The sequence below is a fragment of the Neovison vison genome, chromosome 12, assembly GCF_020171115.1.
Source record: "Neovison vison isolate M4711 chromosome 12, ASM_NN_V1, whole genome shotgun sequence".
Classification (NCBI taxonomy): domain Eukaryota; kingdom Metazoa; phylum Chordata; class Mammalia; order Carnivora; family Mustelidae; genus Neogale; species Neogale vison.
Window position 1 is genome coordinate 52,632,382 of NC_058102.1, and position 7,172 is coordinate 52,639,553.

Genomic DNA, 7,172 nt, shown 5'->3' on the forward strand with positions numbered 1-7,172 from the left:
TCTGTTGGTAAGACTTCAGTCCATAATCAGTTCACAGTAAGATTCCTAGATAATCTGGGTGGGCCTGATTGAATTAGTTTAAAGGATAGGAGAACAGAACCCGGGCTTCCACAGAGAAATTGCACCTGAGCACGAAAGCATTGGCTCCTGCCCTAAAGTTCCAGCCTGTTTTCCTCGTGGCCAGCACACGACTTCAGACTTGTTCTGCAAACGCCTACAATCATGTAAGCCAACCCTTGACTATGTATGTCCATTTCTCTTTCTCTTGGCGAATTCTGCCTAACAGATGCTTTCGTGATTGCTCAACCCTCAAAAAGTGTTTCATAAATTACTGCTAGGAGGAGGAGGAAAGCTTTTAGACATTTAAAGAAGGACCCATGCTTCTACTAGACTTATTTTCCTGGAATTTTCTCAATTTCTTAAAGTAGTAGAATATTCTATAGGTCAGTAAATAAACAGTGGTGAACGTGAAGTGATAAATAAAAGGTCTAAGTCCTAAGTTTCAAATGGTATTTTCTTTGTTTCAATTTGGATCTTCAAAGTTTACAGTTATACTCTTGTTGAAATTATATGGAGGGAAAAGTGAAAGTTACCTCTCTCCTGCCTTCTTCCTCCCATCCAGTTTTTCTCTCTGGATATAACCGCAGCTTATAGTTTGGATTTTATCTCTTCAGCATTTTTCCTGAACATACATCTATATGAATTTGTATATGTATATGTAAACGTTTTGTTTACATATATACATACTTATGAAAGCCTAAATGAGATCAGGCTATACCCAGTGTGTGTGTGTGTGTGTGTGTGTGTGTGTGTTATTATTTTTGCTGGGCTCGATCCCAGGACTCTGGAATCATGACCTGAGCCAAAGGCAGATGCTTAACCAACTGAGCCAGTTAGGCACCCCTATACAAAGTGTTTTTTTGTTTGTTTGTTTGTTTTATTTGACAGAGAGAGATTACAAGTAGGCAGAAAGGCAAGGGGTGGGGAGCAGGCTCCCTGCTGAGCAGAAAACCCTATGTGGGGTTCAACCCAGGACCCTGAGATCATGACCTGAGCTGAAGGCAGAGGCTTAACCCACTGAGCCATCCAGGTGCCTCTACAAAGTCTTTTAAAACAATTTTTCTTCATTTAGTAATATGTTTTGGATTTTTTTTATGTCTTTCTTTTTTACTGGCTGCTTGGAGTTTATTTTCTACTTGGTGCAAGGCACGTAATTACAGGATGTCAGGAAGGCTTGTGTGTGACTTGGTAGTAAGGAGTCGGGTTCTCTCAACTCCCTTTTTGGTGTTTTGCTGTTTTGATATAAAAGAACCTGCCAGCTTCTGCGGGCTTCAGCCTTGCCTAGTCTACTGGGAGGGAGGCCCCTTAGTACCTCCTGTAGCCTAGTGGCTGGTGGTGGCCTCTCAGGACTGGGGCTCGGTATTGGCTTTGTCAGGCTGGCAGCCACCAGGCTGCTTCCTCGTGGCTTCCAGAGCCACGTCGCAGGTGATTGAGTCGCTGGAGGCCTGGGAGAGTCAGCGATCTGGGGACTCCCAACACTATAGCCACAAACCGGAGAGTGGACTTCCGGAAAAAGCAGCTTGCCCACTAGGGACCCTGGTCGGTGTTAGGGAGATGGGGGTGGTGAGAGGTGGCTTCTCCCAGATGCCCTGCGCTTCCACAGGGGCAGTTACTGGAAGCAGAACCTCCACGGCTCTGGTAATAGTTATGGGAGGCCACGAGTGAGCCCCTGGAGGGGATGGATGGCAAGCTGTCACTTGTGCACTGCTGGAAATCTTGGGCGACCCCTTGAGGCCTCGGTGCAGGATCAGGGGTGGTGGGGACCAGGACCAGTGCTAGCACACAGCCCATTTGGAGAGGAGACCCCCGTGGGCCTCTCTACCATGGAGTCTCAGGAGGGTCCTCTGTCTTTTCTATATGCATTTATGTATCTTGACAGTATTTTTAAAAATATTTTATTTACTTATTAGAGAGAGAGAGAGAGAGTAGGAGTAGGTAGAGCAGCAGGCAGAGGGAGAGAGAGAAGCCAACTCTCCTCTAAGAAGGGATCCCAATGCGGGGCTGGATCCCAGAACCCTGGGATCATGACCTGAGCCGAAGGCAGCAGCTTACCTGACTGAACCACCCAGGAGCCCCATTGACAGTATTTTTTAAAGAATTTGTTTGTTTGTTTCATTCTTTCTTTTTTTAAAACGTAAGTGTGGGGAGGAGGAGAGAGAGACTTTTAAGCCCACTCCAGGCAGAGCTGAGGCTGGGAGGGGCTCAGTCTTATCACCCTGAGACCATGACCTGATCTGAAACCAAGAGTGGGACACCCAGCAGACTGAGCCACATAGGATGCCCCACAGCATTCTCCCCCCAACCTTTTAAAAATTTCCACAGTATTCTTTTTAAATTGCTGTAGGCCCTTATTAAGTATGGATGTTCTGTGTTTAACCATTCCACTATTGGCTTTGTTACTTGAAGTTTCTCCCTACTGCAGGGTTGTTTATGTACAGTATATCCTTGTATATGTAAGCTTGGGTTACATATATGACAGATTCTTCAAATTAGTTTCCTAGAAATGAAACTGTTAGGTTAAAGGTAATACATATTTAAAACATTAGTTTCTTCTCCCACCAAAAGGAAATAGGGTTGACTATTTCAACACAGTGGTGTCATCAGTGTTTTTCTTAAAATACTTTTTTTTAAAAAGATTTTATTTATTTATTTGACAGACAGAGATCACAAGTGGGCAGAGAGGCAGACAGAGAAAGAAGAGGAAGCAGGCTCCCCGCCGAGCAGAGAGCCCGATGTGGGGCTCGATCCCAGGACCCCAAGGCCATGACCTGGGCCGAAGGCAGAGGCTTAACCCACTGAGCCACCCAAGGGCCCCTCTTAAAATACTTTTAACAGAATTTATAAAGGTCACTTTTGAGCCATTCATTACTTATTCATAGAGATTTTTGGAAACATACTAAAGTATTTAACATTTCCCCCAAGGTGCAGGTAAAGTTCAACGCCCTCTATCAATGTTTTCTTGATTTAGTCAAACCACAGTTATCTCTTCCTTCTAGAAATCCAAAGCATCACATTAACACGTATTTGTCATTAAGTCATCTAGTGACTGGCAATTACTCAATGGCATTGTAGTTGCATTGTTTTTAACTTCCAAATGTTAGAAGGACTATTGCATTGTTTTTAACTTCCAAATGTTAGAAGGACTACAGAATTGTGGCCAAGGAGGTGCGTGGGTGGTTCAGTCGGCTAGGCGTCCAACTCGATTCTGGTTCAGGTCATGATCTTGGGGTTGTGAGAGCAAGCCCCACATCATGCTTGCCATTCAGTGGGGAGTCAGAGTTTCTCCCTTTCCCTCTGTCTCTCCCCGCCCCCCAATCAAATAAATAAAATCTTAAAAAAAAAAAAATTGTGGCCAAAACTATGGAAAGAATTCAGTCAGATTAGTGAGACTAGTTAAATCCAGACAAGTAGTGAAGGAAGTTAGCTGCAATATGGTGTAGGGGGGGTCAGATTCCATCTACCCAAATTGGGTAACTGCCATTTAGATGCTGAGAGTACTTGGGGAATCTGTTGACAAATCAACCCTATAAAGAGCCCATGGGTCCATGCCTCCTCTCTAACAGAATAAACCTAGAATTTTGTAGTTCTCAGATTCCGTGGCTGGTCTGGAATCTCAAACCCTGTAATGGATAAGCAACTATATTATTGTCTGGGATTTCCAGCCCATCTTTGATACTAGAGTCTGTCATCTCAAATAGATTAAATTCTTTGCAATCCTAAAAAAGTCTGGACTTGAATATATAGATAATAAAGCAGATGAAACCAATTATATTAATACCTTTGGTTTTAGCTGAGGATAATATGTGTATAAATGTGATTTAAAGAATCTTCACATATTAGATCTTAGCATTTTAAGCTGAAAAGTTTAAGAGAATTTGGTCAAGCCTGTAACGAGTATTGATTGAGATGTTTGGAATATTTAACAAAATTTGTTTTGACATGTTGTAGGGTATTTTTTGTTTGTTTGTTTGTTAGATTTGCTTATAAATCTGCCTACCCTGTCAAGCATTTAAGGTGGTTAAAGAATAGCCACATGAATATACATAACATAACTTAAAATAGTTAAAGTAGTGTAATCAAATTTGTGAATAGGATTTTTTTAAAGATTTTATTTATTTATTTGACACAGACAGAGAGATCACAAGTAGGCAGAGAAGCAGGCAGAGAGAGTGGGGGGAAGCAGGCTCCCCACTGAGCAGGGAGCCTGACTCAGGGCTTGATCCCAGGGCCCTGGGACCATGACCCAAGCCAAAGGCAGAGGCTTAACCCACTGAGCCACCCAGGTTAAGTTAAATTGCTGTTTTGGATTACTCTAACATTAAAAAGCAAGTGAAAGTGGTTGCTCTTATTTAATACAAAATTAGACTTATAAATCTTAAAATAATTTTGAAGTTTGAAACAAAGGCTTAAAAGTTCACTGCTTAAATTTGATCTTTAATAAATTGAAAAATTTAAAATCTAAAATACTATAAATAGCAGTTAATAACAAAAAGTACCCCAACCCCATTTAAAAACCTATGTAGTATTTTCTTGTACATGGATTGTCTTTCTGGCAGAATGTAAGCTTTTTGAACAAAGGTATATAGATACGTATGTAAATACATAATCTCCATTATGTTGGTCACAATGCTATGCATCTAATAGTTGATCAGTAAATATTAGGGAGAATGAATGATTAATTAGCAGATTCAGTATTTATTTCTCGTGAAATTTTCTTAAAACCAGCCATATCATCACCACCACAGGCCACTTCTTGTGGGGCATCCTGACTGAGAGGGGGCCACTGCGAAAGAATTCACCTGGGGCAGAACAAAAGAGAAGTTTATTGAATACATTGCAAGGGAGACTGTCTACCACAAAATGGTGGTGAGGTACCACAGTTACAGGGCAGAGTGAGAGGGTATGGAATGTATGGAACTTTCCCCTTTTGGTAACTGCCCGGTTGTAACTAGCCAATTGGTTAGTTAGGACCTACAGCGATTTCGAGGTGAGTGTCTTAATGAGCCTGTGTGTCACCAGGGAAGATGTTTGGGGGTTATAATCACCCAGGGTGGTCGCTGTGGGTCATTTTGCCTTGTTGCTGTTTCAGTTGCTCAAGCCTGTTGCCTCATAGTGGCCTCTGCACTTCTCAGTAAAATATAGTAAGAATTAGTAAATGTCATAACTATGACAATAGACTAAGAGATATCTGTAGTTCCAACTGAGATGTGTCAATGGCCTCCATTCAAAGACAATAATAAATAACACACCTTCTGCAGTTGAACAAGTAGGATTTATACTCTTGCAGTGAGGGAGAACCCACATTATGGGGAGTCGTGAGCATGAAGTGTCTCACTATGAGGGTGTTTCTCTTACAGAGACACTTCATGACTATGCATTTAATTTCAGAATTTGGGCTTTGGTTTGTTTGGGGGGAGGGGCTAAGAAAATGGGAATTTGTGTTAGATTAGATATGGTGAGGGAATTCGGTCAGTTGTGTAATTGGGTGTGTCACATCTTTGGGAGGACTGACTAGAATGTGGATAAAGCTGTAATTGGTAAAGAAGTAGCAGTCATTCCTTCCAGTCAAGAGAGGTGGTGTTTGTGGGGTGGTTCAGACAAACGAAGAAATGGTTTTGCTTTCTCATTTTATCAGTCTGAGTAATCTTGTCTGAGGTTAGTAGTCTATGAGATTGTTTATGTCCAGCAGGAGATTAATAATGGCCTGGCTAGAAGTATCAGGCCTGTTTTCAATGATCAGGCAATTTTTGTTGTTGCTTTTTCCCCCCTTTCTTAGGTACTAGTAGAGGAGTGAGAGAAAAGTAAGTGAATTCAAGAAGTATTTAGTATGCAAAGTGGATAGGACCGGAAATGGGGGCAGAAGGTGATGTGTCAAGGGTGATTTCTAGGTTTCTGCCCTGCAAACAGAAAGGGTTGCTGTGCTAATCACTAAGATAGTACCAGCTTTGTGTTATCTTCTAATTTAAAATTTACTAAAAATATGTGAAAAGTTTGTATTATCATACCCATGAAGAGATCGGAAATGAAGGCTGTAGAGAGGTTAATTATATCTTGCACACTGTTGTGGAGAAATAGAATTCAAATTCAGGGTTGCTTGACTCAAGTCATATTGACTTGTCTTAAAAATCAAGATAGGGGCGCCTGGGTGGCTCAGTGGGTTAAAGCCTCTGCCTTCGGCTCGGGTCATGATCCCAGGGTTCTGGGATCAAGCCCCGCATCAGGCTCTCTGCTCAGCAGGGAGCCTGCTTCCTTCTCTCTCTCTCTCTGCCTGCCTCTCTGCCTACTTGTGATTTCTGTCTGTCAAATAAATGAATAAAATCTTAAAAAAAAAAATCAAGATAAAATTCGCATAACATAAAATTTATATTTATAAATCCATTTATACATTCAGACACAGTTCTAAAATATACAAGTTTGTGGGTTTTAGTACATTCGGAATGTTTTGTAACCATCACCATTATTGAATTGTTGGCCATTTTCATTACCCCTAAAAGAAACTCCATATGCATTCATTCCCATGCCCTTTTCCCTCTTACCCCTTGCAACCACTAATCTTTTTGTCTCTGTGGGGTTACATATTCTGGAGATTTCATGAGTGGAATAAAAAAAATATATGGCATTTTGTGTCTGGCTTTCTTTCCATTGGCGCAATGTTTCCAAGATCTATCCACATTGTAGCGTGTCCCTACTTCATTCCTTTTTATGACTGAATAAAATACTGTTGTATGGATATCACACAATTATTTATCCACCCATCACTTGATGGACATTGAATGTTTCCTTTTTTTTTTTGCCTATTACGAATACTCCTGCTATAAATACTCATAGATGAGTTTTTATTTCAATGCATGCTTTTAATCTCTTGGATTTATAACTAGAAGTGGAATTGCTGGGTGATAACAGTAATTCTGTGGTTCAGCGTTTGAGGAACCGCCAAGCTGTTTTCCATAGTAGCCGCACAATTTTACATGTCCACCGTTTAATAATATGGATGGTTTCAGTTTCTCCATCCTTAGCAACATTGTAATGGTTTTTAATGTTGTTGATAGCCATGCTGTAGTAGCATGAATGGTATCTCACTGTGGCTTTGATTTGCATTTCCCTAAAGACTA

General features: G+C 41.1%; 1 protein-coding gene across 2 annotated transcripts in view; it reads left to right on the top strand.

The window, feature by feature from the left end:
• The window catches only part of RIMKLB (ribosomal modification protein rimK like family member B), a 156,002-nt gene that overhangs the window by 13,739 nt on the left and 135,091 nt on the right, over positions 1 to 7,172 (top strand). The window contains exon 1 of one of the 2 annotated variants that reach the window (XM_044227382.1): positions 108 to 224. The exons of the other annotated variant lie outside the window; for it this stretch is intronic. The gene's annotated coding sequence lies outside the window, so the exon portion shown is untranslated. Of the gene's footprint in view, positions 1 to 107; positions 225 to 7,172 lie in introns of those variants that run through there. 2 annotated transcript variants of the gene reach the window in all.